The following is a 14315-nucleotide window of genomic DNA, read 5'->3' as shown; positions in this document are numbered from 1 at the left end:
ATAAAGCAAAACAGGATAAAGAATTCAGTTTGATTCATAATTTTTTTTTTTTACAACAACAAGAAAAGAGATTAATTCAGTTGAGGTACTAGGTTAAACCTACAGGAATTTACTAATAAATGGTATTTTACTTCAATATTCGGAGATATTAAGAAATGAGTATGATTGCCATACGTATATGATCTTGTTGTATGAAACAATACTACTTACAACGTACAGTCACCAATATAAAAATAATATGATGTTGCACAGTGTACGTCAATCTTGCTTTCAGTAACTGCTAGCATTCGTTGATACAGCAAATATGAAATATGAAAATTTCAAGGAGAAGATAACAGAAATGAACACCGAAGAGTACCGGACTCTATTTAAAACTCACCTTTTTCAAGCAATGGACCTACATATACCATCCAAAAATCTGACATCGAGATTTAACCTACCTTGGGTGAACCAACACATCAAGAAGATGATACGTAAAAAAGAACGACTATATAAAGTTGCAAAGAAATACCAAACTAAAGAGCACTGGGATAAATTCAAGCAATATAGAAAAGCAGTAAAGACAGAACTTGATATATCACATAAGAAGTATATATTTGATATGTTAGAAGTAAGTCCATCAACATCAGAAGCTTCAACAAACACACAAGACCAATACAGAATAGGGAAAAAATACTGGAAATACATCAAATCTAAAAAGAGAGAAACAGTGGGAGTATCAACACTCAAAGTTAATGGAGAAATATTAGACAACAGCAAAGGAAAAGCAGAAGCACTTAATGCACAATTTCAATCAGTGTTCACGATTGAAGACTTTCAAAGCTTCCCTAAGATAACTGAAAATGAAACATCAAAAATACCAAGTCTACACATTAGTACAGAAGGGTTAATCAAACTATTAAAGGGAGTGAACCCAAGCAAGGCAAATGGTCCAGACAATATATCGTGCAGAATATTGAAAGAGTGTGCAGAGTCAATATCACCATACTTACAGTTAATCTTCACCAAAACACTAAAAGATCAAAGCGTACCACAAGACTGGCTTATTGCAAATGTCCTCGCACTATTCAAGAAAGGGGATAAGAGTCAACCAGTCAACTATCGACCAGTATCCTTGACATCAGTTCCATGTAAAATAATGGAACATATTATATTTAAACACATAATGAACCATCTTGAGAAGTATAATATACTTGTGGACTTCCAGCATGGCTTCAGAAGCAAAAGATCGTGTGAGTCACAACTAGTCATAACAGCAGAGGATATAACTAGAAATCTGGACAATAACCAACAGGTAGATATGCTAATATTAGACTTTAGTAAAGCATTCGACACAGTACCACACCAGCGATTGTTGAAGAAACTAGCATCATATGGTATCAATGGAAACATACTTGCATGGTTAGAAGCTTGGCTGACACAAAGAGAACAACAAGTCACACTGGAAGGAGAAAGATCAAGTACTGCTAAAGTAACATCTGGCGTACCACAGGGAACAGTGTTAGGACCATTGCTGTTTCTCCTATACATAAACGACATCGGGAATGACATAACATCAAAAATTCGCCTGTTTGCAGATGATAGCCTACTCTACCTAGCAATCTCGTCAAAGGATGACTGCAAACATCTACAAGAAGATCTCGACAAAATGGTAAAATGGACAAAAATTTGGCAAATGATATTCAATCCTTCAAAATGCTATGTCCTTACAATAACCAAAAAAAGGAAAACCATTAACTTCAACTACAACATCAATGGTCATATCCTGGAATCAGTTGCATCAAACCCATACCTAGGAGCTGAACTCACTAACACCATGTCATGGGACAAACAAGTTAACAAAGTTGTCACCAAAGGAAATAAAGCACTAGGCTTCATACGAAGAAATGTTGGATCATGTCCAGAGGCAGTTAAAAAACAAGCCTATCTTGCCCTTGTCCGACCGCACCTTGAATACGCTTGCAGCGCATGGGACCCTCACCTACAAAAACATATTTATCAGATTGAGATGGTCCAACGCCGTGCAGCACGCTTCATCAAAAGCAATTATTCAAGGGAGCCTGGAACAGTAACAACTCTTCTAGAAGAATTAAATCTAACACCACTAGAAATAAGAAGAAAAGTAGCACGTATAACACTCTTTCATAAAGCCATCCATGAAAGAGTTGCTATACCTATTCCAACACACATTATAAAACCAAGAAGAACGTCGAGACTCCACCAACCGAACACTAAAAGATATGTACAAATCAGGCCAAACAAAGATATCTACAAATACAGCTTTTTCCCTAGGACCATCAGAGACTGGAATAAACTACCAGATGAACTATTAGAGATCGAGAGCAGTGAGGAATTCAAGACCAAACTCACCAAGCTCCTCTGTAGTGGCTAGCAACACAGACAGTCGATACTGGTAGAAAATGTTTTTAACCTGCACCTGTATATAAATTTTTAGCACAATTTTGGAACCATTGTTTGTAAATATAGAAGTTTATTGTCATGTTGGAGGACGTCAAAAGTTCAAACTATACTTGAGTGATGGGTCGAAGTACCCTTTTCAGGTGACGACATAGCTCCGCTATGTCGTAGATGTAGATGTAGATACAGTATTGTTTGTTATTGTTTTCAATTTGTATATGCTTGTCACCTTGTGTTATTGTTTTGTCTATCGGCATATCGTTATCTGGAGTTGGGTGCTTTTTCTATACTAATTGTTATTGTAAACTCTGTTCTTTTAGTATTTTCTGAAATGAAAATCTTTGAAACAGAAATGCAAATAAGCAGGACATACTTAAACACAAATCCAAATTATAATAACTCTTTAATAAACAGTTAATAATCAATATACCAGGTACAATAAATACATATAAACATGTTGGGTGTATTTCAGTCTTAATGCTGTCTAATTACCTATCGAGATGACCTCCTAAAACTACCAACGGACACATTACACGGTATAATCATTAACTAAATATTAAAAGATAACAACATCGTGCAATTGATTTTTTTTTATGTCTGTTTGATTTCATATTATTATGAGAACAAGAGTGCACACGCTGAAATGTCTCGCCTTCTATACTAATCATTGATATTATGTTGATAGTCCTAAGTATAAAGCTAAGCTTTAATACAACTGTCACATAAACTTAACATTAACCAAGATAACTAAACAAAGACCAATGAACCTTGAAAATGAGGTCAAGGTCTGATGAATCATGCCAGGCAGACATGTACAGCTAACAATGCTTCTATACAACATATATAGTTGACCTATTACTTATAGTTTAAGAAAAATAGACCAAAACACAAAAACTTAACACTGTGTAATGAACCGTGAAAATGAGGTCACGGTCAAATAAAATCTGCGCGACTGACATAAAGATCATAAAATATTTCCATACACCAAATATAGATGACCAATGGCATATAGTATTAGATAAAAAGACCAAATCTCAAAAACTTAACTTTGACCACTGAACCATGAAAATGAGGTCAAGGTCACATGACATCTGCCCGCTAGATAGGTACACCTTACAATCATTCCATACAACAAATATAGTAGACCTATTGCATATAGTATGAGAAAAACAGACCAAAACACAAAAATTTAACTATAACCACTGAACCATGAAAATGAGGTCAAGGTCAGATGACACCTGCCAGTTGGACATGTACACCTTACAGTCCTTCCATACACCGAATATACTAGCCCTATTGCTTGTAGTATCTGAGATATGGACTTGACCACCAAAACTTAACCTTGTTCACTGATCCATGAAATGAGGTCGAGGTCAAGTGAAAACTGTCTGACAGACATGAGGACCTTTCAAGGTATGCACATATCAAATATAGTTATCCTATTACTTATAATAAGAGAGAATTCAACATTACAAAAAATCTCAACTTTTTTTTCAAGTGGTCACTGAACCATGAAAATGAGGTCAAGGACATTGGACATGTGACTGACGGAAACTTCGTAACATGAGGCATCTATATACAAAGTATGAAGCATCCAGGTGTTGCACCTTTTAAAATATAAAGCTTTTAAGAAGTTAGCTAACACCGCCGCCGCCGCCGGATCACTATCCCTATGTCGAGCTTTCTGCAACAAAAGTTGCAGGCTCGACAAAAACTAATAAATTTTCGATGTATCAGAATGATTTTTTGTGGAACGAATCAGTTAATTAAATAATTTACCTTTCTTTCACTTTCAGTGTTTACATCCTTTCTTATAATAATTGGACACGCATTAATCATGTGTAATCCATCTTTAGCGAAGGGGTTAAACTGAAGTTCACATGAATACGGATTTCATGAAGCCAAATTATTCATGCAGGTGAATAATTCATAATCAATGTTTCTTAGCTTATTTTGAAAAAAATGAATCATACTTGCTGCTTAAAGCGTATTATTATTATTTCACTATTTCACTTTCATTAATGTTTGAAAAAATAAATCATAATGTAATTTTTTTTTATCTCTTTCGTGGCTAGTTTCTCTTTAAAATCTAAAATCATTGATCTACTAACCAATTGACGAATTACTAGTGGTACCTCTCTCATTGGAGCATATGCTCAAGCGTATCAAGTTTTGTGAAGGTTGAACAAATCGATCAATAAATACCATTTGTAAAACAAATTTGCGGCTCAATTTAAGTGTATCCATTGCGGCATCAAAATCGAGAGGGGTGGTTGTCATCTCATGGAGTATTATCTAATCAAGTTTAGAAAATGTTTGTCATAATTATGATTTTAAAGATAATATCTGGAAAGCAAATTTTAGCAGAAATATTAGTGTAACAAAAAGTCAATAGGAGTCGTTTCCTTCCCACAAGTCATCAACAAACCAAGTATGCTAAAAGTTTGATGTAGGCTTAAGGGTTACACAAGTACAACTGGAAACCCAACTTTTAGTCAATCAATGCCTTGTGTGAATCTGACCTTATAAACATCGAACATAAAATCAAAAGGCTTCGTCTCCTTCTATAGCCTTTAACAACTAATTTTGGTAAAAGCTTGACATATGGTACACAAGGTCAATACCCAGCAAACTTTAGGTCTAAGGTCAGTCTAATTAAAACACAGAACTCTGATTCCGCTATACTCCTATCTAAAACACAGAACTCTGATTCCGCTATACTCCTATCTAAAACACAGAACTCTGATTCCGCTATACTCCCATTTACAAAACAGACCTCTGATTTCGTTACACTCCATATGAGTATAACTAAATCAGAAATCTTTGTTTTAATCAGACTGTGTTTAAGGTCACAGTACGAGGTAACTGTGGCAACTCTAAGACATTTTCTAAAAAATCTAAAGGCTTTGCCTGAAAAGTTATTTGTCATTGATTTTGTAGTCTATCATTGCCCATAATCCGTGTACAGAAAATGTCTCAGTCGTCAAAAAATACGAAGAAAAAAATAACAGTGGTCTTCCTGATTAACAGAGCCATAGATCGTTTTGATAAAATATTTGTTGTCTTGTGACTGTAAATGTTGTTATACGGTATCTGTTTCTCATCTGCTGTTTTCTTTGTTTTAAAATATGTTTTTAAATCATTTTCTTATCTGTTGTTTATTCAGTTTCTCATCTGTTGATCCATCAGTTCTCATCTATTATTTCATAAGGTTTAAACCCGTTGTTACATCATTTTGTCATTTGTTGTTTTATCAGTTTGCCATCTACAGTTTCGTTTATTTCGCATCTGTTGTTTTGTATGTTTCATATTTGTTGTTTCATCAATTTCTTATCTGATGTGTTTTACATCTGTTGTTACATCAGTGTGTCATCTGTTGTTACATCAGTGTGTCATCTGTTGTTAAATCAGTTTCTCATCTGTAGTATCATCTGTTTGTCATCTGTTTGATTTATTTCTCCTTTGTTGTTTCATCTACTTATCCCCTGTTGTTTCATCTGTTGTTTCATTAGTTTTACATCTGTTGATTCTCGTCTGTAGTTAATTGTTTCTGTTTTTCATCTTTTGTTTCAATTGTTTCTCGTTTTTTGTTTCAATTGTTTCTCATCTGTAGTTTCAATTGTTTCTGTTTTCATCTGTTGTTTCAATACACCTTATCGCTATTTGTCCGCCATTGCTGGAAATCACACAGGTTCCCGTAAAATTTTGACGTCATAAAACAAAATGTCTGACGCCACAATGGAAAAGTGATTGTTGTTGACGTCAAAAGTTCAAGCGGACGGGTCAGCCGGGAATAGCGATAAGGTGTATTGTTTCTCGTTTGTAGTTTCAATTGTTTCTCGTTTATAGTTTCAATTGTTTCTGTTTTTCATCTGTTGTTTCAATTGTTTCTCGTTTGTAGTTTCAATTGTTTCTCATCTGTAGTTTCACGTGTTTATCATCTGTAGTTTCAATTGTTTCTCGTCTGTAGTTTCAAGTGTTTCTCCTCTGTAGTTTCAATTGTTTCTCGTCTGTAGTTTTAATTGTTTCTCATCTGTAGTTACAATTGTTTCTCGTCTGTAGTTACAATTGTTTCTCATCAATAGTAACAATTGTTTCTCATCTGTAGTAACAATTGTTGCTCATCTGTAGTTACAATTGTTTCTCGTCTGTAGTTACAATTGTTTCTCGTCTGTTTCTCATCAATTTCTTATCTGATGTGTTTTACATCTATTGTTACATCAGTGTGTCATCTGTTGTTACATCAGTGTGACATCTATTGTTACATCAGTGTGTCATCTGTTGTTACATCAGTTTGTAATCTGTTGTTACATAAGTGTGTCATCTGTTGTTACATCAGTGTGTCATCTGTTGTTAAATCAGTTTCTCATCTGTAGTATCATCTGTTTGTCATCTGTTTGATTTATTTCTCCTTTGTTGTTTCATCTGCTTATCCCCTGTTGTTTCATCTGTTGTTTCATTAGTTTTACATCTGTTGATTCTCGTCTGTAGTTAATTGTTTCTGTTTTTCATCTTTTGTTTCAATTGTTTCTCGTTTTTTGTTTCAATTGTTTCTCATCTGTAGTTTCAATTGTTTCTCGTCTGTAGTTTCAGTTGTTTCTCATCTGTAGTTACAATTGTTTCTCATCTGTAGTTACAATTGTTTCTGTTTATCATCTGTAGTTTCAGTTGTTTCTCATCTGTAGTTTCAATTGTTTCTGTTTTCATCTGTTGTTTCAATTGTTTCTCGTTTGTAGTTTCAATTGTTTCTCGTCTATAGTTTCAATTGTTTCTGTTTATCATCTGTTGTTGCAATTGTTTCTCGTCTGTAGTTTCAATTGTTTCTCATCTGTAGTTACAATTGTTTCTCGTCTGTAGTTACAATTGTTTCTCATCTGTAGTAACAATTGTTTCTCATCTGTAGTTACAATTGTTTCTCGTCTGTAGTTTCAAGTGTTTTTCATCTGTTTTTTTCAATTGTTTCTCGTCTGTAGTTTCAAGTGTTTCTCATATGTAGTTTCAATTGTTTCTCGTCTGTAGTTTCAAGTGTTTCTCATCTGTAGTTTCAATTGTTTCTCATCTGTAGTGTCAAGTGTTTCTCGTCTGTAGTTTCAATTGTTTCTCATCTGTAGTTTCAATTGTTTCTCGTCTGTAGTTTCAAGTGTTTCTCATCTGTAGTTTCAATTATTTCTCATCTGTAGTTACAATTGTTTCTCATCTGTAGTTACAATTGTTTCTCATCTGTAGTAACAATTGTTTCTCATCTGTAGTTACAATTGTTTCTCGTCTGTAGTTACAATTGTTTCTCGTCTGTAGTTACAATTGTTTCTCATCTGTAGTTTCAAGTGTTTCTCATCTGTAGTTTCAATTGTTTCTCGTCTGTAGTTTCAAGTGTTTCTCATCTGTAGTTTCAATTGTTTCTCGTCTGTAGTTTCAAGTGTTTCTCATCTGTAGTTACAATTGTTTCTCATCTGTAGTTACAATTGTTTCTGTTTATCATCTGTAGTTTCAGTTGTTTCTCATCTGTAGTCAGTGAAAGTGACACACGGCTGGAAGCACATACACTCATCATAGATACCAGGATTAAAATTTTATATTTACGCCAGACGCGCGTTTTATCTACAAAAGACTCATCAGTGAGGCTCGAATAAAAAAATGTAATATTATATTTATAATTACTCTAAATATCAGCACAACAATGTAAAAACTGCAATATTTTTTTTATCTTCCCTAGCCTTGATTCAAACTCATGCTAATGTGATATCGAGGCAACACCACCTACACTATGGTCAGCGCTCTAGACCACTCGACCATCTAGGCTGAACTAATAACTCAGCATTCGATAGACGAGTGTTACCTTTCCTCCTCACTAGAGTTGTACCATTTAAAGACATATTATCAAGTCAAAGTCACTGGACAATGCCCTAGCTAGCAGGGCCTCAAAATAGTCGTCAAACTGATATGTACTAGTAGTAATGTATCTTCTAAGTAAATATCACAACATTGGCGGATCCAAGGAGGGGGGTGTACCGGGGGTCGGAACCCCCCCTTTTTTTTGGACGATCAATGCATTTGAATGGGAGCATATAGTTGGAACCCCCCTTTACTCTGGGTTGGAACCCCCCTTTTAGAAATGGCTGGATCCGCCCCTGCACAATTAGTTCCAATCAAACTAACTTAGGCAAAAAACTTTAAAATTGTTGACGCTGGAGCTGAGGCTGCGACATTCATCAAAGGAAAGACAAATACAACACATGGAATTGAAATAAAATTGAGAATGGAAATGGGGAACGTGTTAAAGAGACAACAACCTGACCATAGAACAGACAACAGCAGAAGGTCACCAACAGGTCTTCAGTGCAATGAGAAATTCTATTTATGATCACACATAAGAAGAAAATCACAACTTATTTTCATGTCACTTCCTTAGCCCAAAGTTACTAAGATAAACTGAATAGTGAGCAGATAAGTCTTGTGCTTTTATTTTTGCTCCAACTCTATGTATTACAATAAAAAAGTCATGCATATAAGTCATTAACACATATTTTCTGTTTTAGTTTTAATCCTCAATAAGTAAACAACAATTACATACAGTTTCATAGACTTTACACAAAACAACTAACAGTCTGCATTAGATCATTAAACATACAACTCTTGAAAAATTATCTAATAAAAAGAACCATATTTCTCATAATCAGGTATCCATATGTCGTGTGCTCAACCAATTACATCTCATGGCATGTGCAGATAATGGCAGATAAAACAAATGTAAGGTGTATAAATAAGAGGCAGCAGAAGTTTAATTACTTGTGTTCAAATATATACATAATTGTTATTGGGCATTTTCAAAATTCAATTGGTAATTTCATTGTTTTTATAAACTGAAATTAAGGTTAACCAAAAGGTATCTAGAATTTAATACTTAATAAGTGGCAATCATAACATTTTAGTGAAAGCCTTTGAAAATATTACCCAGAAAGCATCATATTCTGGAACAATGAATTTGGCATAACAATTTTTTGAAGAGACAGGTAGCTCAATACAAAAGAAAAGCTGGTTATACAAATGTTATTTGACATATATAAATGCTTGCCTTTTTTTACATTCTTATATTGTAACAATCATTGATTATAATCCTATCATTACAAAAAACTATTTATTCTCTTTGAAATTAGATTTTTACATGATTTAAATCACTCTAAGTTCATTAATTTCAACAATCAATCAGATTCTATAAACTACAGGTCTTAATTATGAAAAATATAACAAAAATTTAATTGCAATACAATAAAGTTTACTTGTCCTACTAGACAAGGGTATATATTAGCTAATAAACATTTAATTTTTGGTCCAAATCAATTATTTGCAAAATCATGAACAAAATAAATAATTCATTTATGGTCGCTCCATAGGGGTTTACCTGATCAAAAAAGGTGCCAGATAAGAGAGAAAGTTTTCAATACATTTTACCAATGTTACACTAAGAACTTCAAAATATCTTCTCCACCACCAAGATTTTTTTTTAAAGAAAAAGCCATAGACATGATAGAACAACTATTTTGTCATTTACTGTGCAGGTGCTCTTTTCACCAAAAAATGTTACGACAAAAATCATAACTCGGGACTTAAAAGTAAATTTATAATGGAAATAGATCGTTGAAAATTGCCTCTTCAAAATAGTAGTAGACCCTAGACACAAGGAACGTAATCATAAACATAAAATCTGTCGTTTTATGTATCCCTCTATGAAAAGAAAACATGTGTTTGTGACAAGAGACTTTTCATTTTTGTAAGATATTGGATCTAGTAAGTTTTAAAGCCTCTTTGCTTCATACCAGTAATATAACAAATAATAAATATATCTTTTTGAGATTTTTGTCTCAATTTTGGCATTTGTTGCATGTAACCTAGGAAGTATACTCAGTCTTATATATTCCTTGCATTATATAAAAAAAAAGTTAACATCATTTTTCAATTGTGACATTTCTTTACCATTGCAACATGTCCTAGTTTCAATAATATTTTACATCTACCACAATAGTTATATAAGCCATGTTCCAAAAACTTTAATACTGGTGTTATCAAAACAACAGTTAATCATGCAGCAAAAAAATGCTTTCAGCATAGATGGGGAAATTGCAAATGACGAGTAGTATATTTCTTTTATTTACCATGCGACAACGACTGTGGATTTATCATATTTGTTGGATACCAATTTTCGTGGATTTCTTGACTTAAGGTTTACCACAAATTTTGATGTTCAACAAAGTACACATATTTGAAAAGCTTGTTTACAGATTTGAGCTAACCACGCAATCAAATATCCATGAAAAAAATTACCGGTAAATGTGGGTGTTGGTGTTGTGCAATTAGCCCTTCTCCCTCTTGTCTTAAGGTTATAGTGAATATTTTAGAAACAACATTTTATATACATCATTATCACCTTGGTTTACTTGGGAAATCTGTGAAGAGGGAACAGAAAAGTGCATTAACCCACTGGCATAAAGAGGATAGACGAGATTATTTATTGTATCTGTAATAGGGATTTCTTTCCTTGGATCTTTTAGGACTATATATAAATACTACAATATAAATATATCCTAAGAAATTCAATCCTAGTACCTACTAAAAAACTTTAAATCAAACAGGCAGAAAATTGACCTTTCTTTTAATAACTAAAAATCATCTTATCCAGCAGGTAGAAAATTAACCTTTACTTTGGTAACTTTTAACATGAAAAATATTTATCATTACATACCTATAAGCAGTTTAGACACCAAATTAGCAAATGCTTATTATCATCAATCAAAGACTACAGAACAGCATCAACTATGATTGTAATCAAATTGTAATAACAATATGTTGTAAAAATATGAATACAAAAACAGAAAATTACAACACAAACATATTCTTCCACTTCCTAAACATTTAAACTGCATTACACAAAAGCTGAAACTTGTACACTAAAGACATTAAAGTCCTTACCAAATTTATTTACGTGACCATAAAAATACACCACCAAAAGTAAATGCTGCTCAACCACAAATTCCCACTAGAAATATGGGTGTAATAGAGAAAAGTGTTAAAATAATGTACACATACAACAGAATTCGAAAATATTAAAACAATTTCAATGTTCCTCAAACGTTTCTCATACAAAAAAATAGAGATCAAAATTTATCATCAGTGATATATGGAAATGTTCCTGAATTTAATTTTCTTGCCAGATTCCTGTGAAACAGTCTTTAATTTTTAAAGAGTTAGAAAAAAAAAGAATTATTGGTATAAATAGATCTTTAATGTATTAGCTCCTTAAAAATATATAAACCATCAATTTAGGCATATGTTATGTCAACTTTTCAAATATTTCTAGCTTTCAATGAATAAAAATGAAAAATCAATCAAAATAAACGAACATAACATAAAGCTAGAAGCTACCTTCAAAGCAACAAAGATTTTCCTGAACAATATTTTTTGGTTTCTACGGGTACTCTCCTTCAAGTAGTACTTTAAATAAAAGAATCTGTGAAACAAGGTGACCTGTTAATGTAAATTACTGATCATTGGTTCATTTAAAGCTCTGAAGTTGCTGTAAATACCCCATCAAGTGGTTATATTTGATAGAAAAGTATCAGCATTGTATACTTTTTCATATATGTGGCCTGTCCTTTTGTGACAACTACTTAATATAGAAAGACATTATAGATAATTATAAGTAATTACCAAAAAAAATATTTAACTTTAGTGCCTCATATCCATTTTCACACAATAAATTTTTTACACCCTTAGTGACTGAGAGAAAAAGGACCATCATGTAAGATATTCTGACTACAAAAACTATGTCTGTATCTAACCACTTGTACATACAATTAATAGATCTTATTTCAATGTAATAGAAAGGTCTAATATGCTGATGAATTGTGAACAAAATTCTTAGAATGAAGATTTCATGTCAGGAAGTCATTAATAATAAAAAAAAAATCCAAGAATCTTATTCACTTCTTCTGATAATGGAATGGCATTTAATGCAGAACTATTCTAAATAATTTAAAATAATTGCACCAAAACATAATACAGAAAAAAAGCATATTAAATTTATTGATATAAATTTAAACAAGAGTGCACACGCTGAAATGTCTCGCCTTCTATACTAATCATTGATATTATGTTGATAGTCCTAAGTAAAAAGCTAGGCTTTATAACAACTGTACCAAAAACTTAACAGTAACCAAGATAACTAAACAAAGACCAATGAACCTTGAAAATGAGGTCAAGGTCAGATGAACCATGCCAGGCAGACATGTACAGCTAACAATGCTTCTATACAACATATATAGTTGACCTATTACTTATAGTTTAAGAAAAATAGACCAAAACACAAAAACTTACCACTGTGCAATGAACTGTGAAAATGAGGTCACTGTCAAATAAAACCTGCGCGACTGACATAAAGATCATAAAATATTTCCATACACCAAATATAGTTGACCTATGGCATATAGTATTGGATAAAAAGACCAAAACTCAAAAACTTAACTTTGACCACTGAACCATGAAAATGAGGTCATGGTCACATGACATCTGCCCGCTAGACATGTACACCTTACAATCATTCCATACAACAAATATAGTAGACCTATTGCATAAAGTATGAGAACAACAGACCAAAACACAAAAATTTAACTATAACCACTGAACCATGAAAATGAGGTCAAGGTCAGATGACACCTGCCAGTTGGACATGTACACCTTACAGTCCTTCCATACACCGAATATACTAGCCCTATTGCTTATAGTATCTGAGATATGGACTTGACCACCAAAACTTAACCTTGTTCACTGATCCATGAAATGAGGTCGAGGTCAAGTGAAAACTGTCTGACAGACATGAGGACCTTGCAAGGTACGCACATATCAAATATAGTTATCCCATTACTTATAATAAGAGAGAATTCAACATTACAAAAAATTTGAACTTTTTTTTCAAGTGGTAACTGAACCATGAAAATGAGGTCAAGGACATTGGACATGTGATTGACGGAAACTTCGTAACATGAGGCATCTATATACAAAGTATGAAGCATCCAGGTCTTCCACTTTCTAAAATATAAAGCTTTTAAGAAGTTAGCTAACGCCGCCGCCGTAGCCGCCCCTGCCGGATCACTATCCCTATGTCGAGCTTTCTGCAACAAAAGTTGCAGGCTCGACAATAAAATTAATTAACAAATTAATAACAACAAATACCATTAAATGAAATATAAAGATTCTCTCAAAATCATTGTCAATTTTGTCTCTACACACATATCAACTCTTTCTTACACTGAATGTACCTTATAATGAAGACAACTTTCTCACATCAATTTTAAAGAAATTTGTATATAATATATATACACTAAGAATTTTAAGTCAAAATAAAGAATGCTAAATTATAAAATGTGACCTCTGATCATTGTGTATTTAAATAAAAATAAACATCTAGATTCTATGATGTCTTAACAGGGTACAAAAGTCTATTTTCGGAAAAAAATCTTTTCAAAATAATTTTAAAAAATTAAAAAAAAATCTTCACAATCATACAAAGGCAATCTACTTAAAAATATCCCCAGATCATCCCAATGACAATATATGACTATTTTGAATTCAATGATATGAAACTTTTCCAATTTTACAGTATGAAAGAATACAGGAACCATACGATCAATACCTCATGTATTTTTGCGACTGTAGATTCACTAAATGTGCGATACCAAATTTTGAGGATTTGATGGGAATCAGTAAATCACAAATTCAAAAGTGCAATGAGGTATTATGTTTCTATAGGCTTGGATGCAGACTTTTTAAATACCACCAAAAACTCAAATTTACCTCAATCCCAAAAAAATGGTATCCACGAAAAAAATAAAAGAATATACAGTATT

Source organism: Mytilus galloprovincialis, chromosome 2 (genome assembly GCF_965363235.1).
Source record: "Mytilus galloprovincialis chromosome 2, xbMytGall1.hap1.1, whole genome shotgun sequence".
NCBI lineage: Eukaryota > Metazoa > Mollusca > Bivalvia > Mytilida > Mytilidae > Mytilus > Mytilus galloprovincialis.
Note: the sequence above shows the minus strand (reverse complement) of the source record.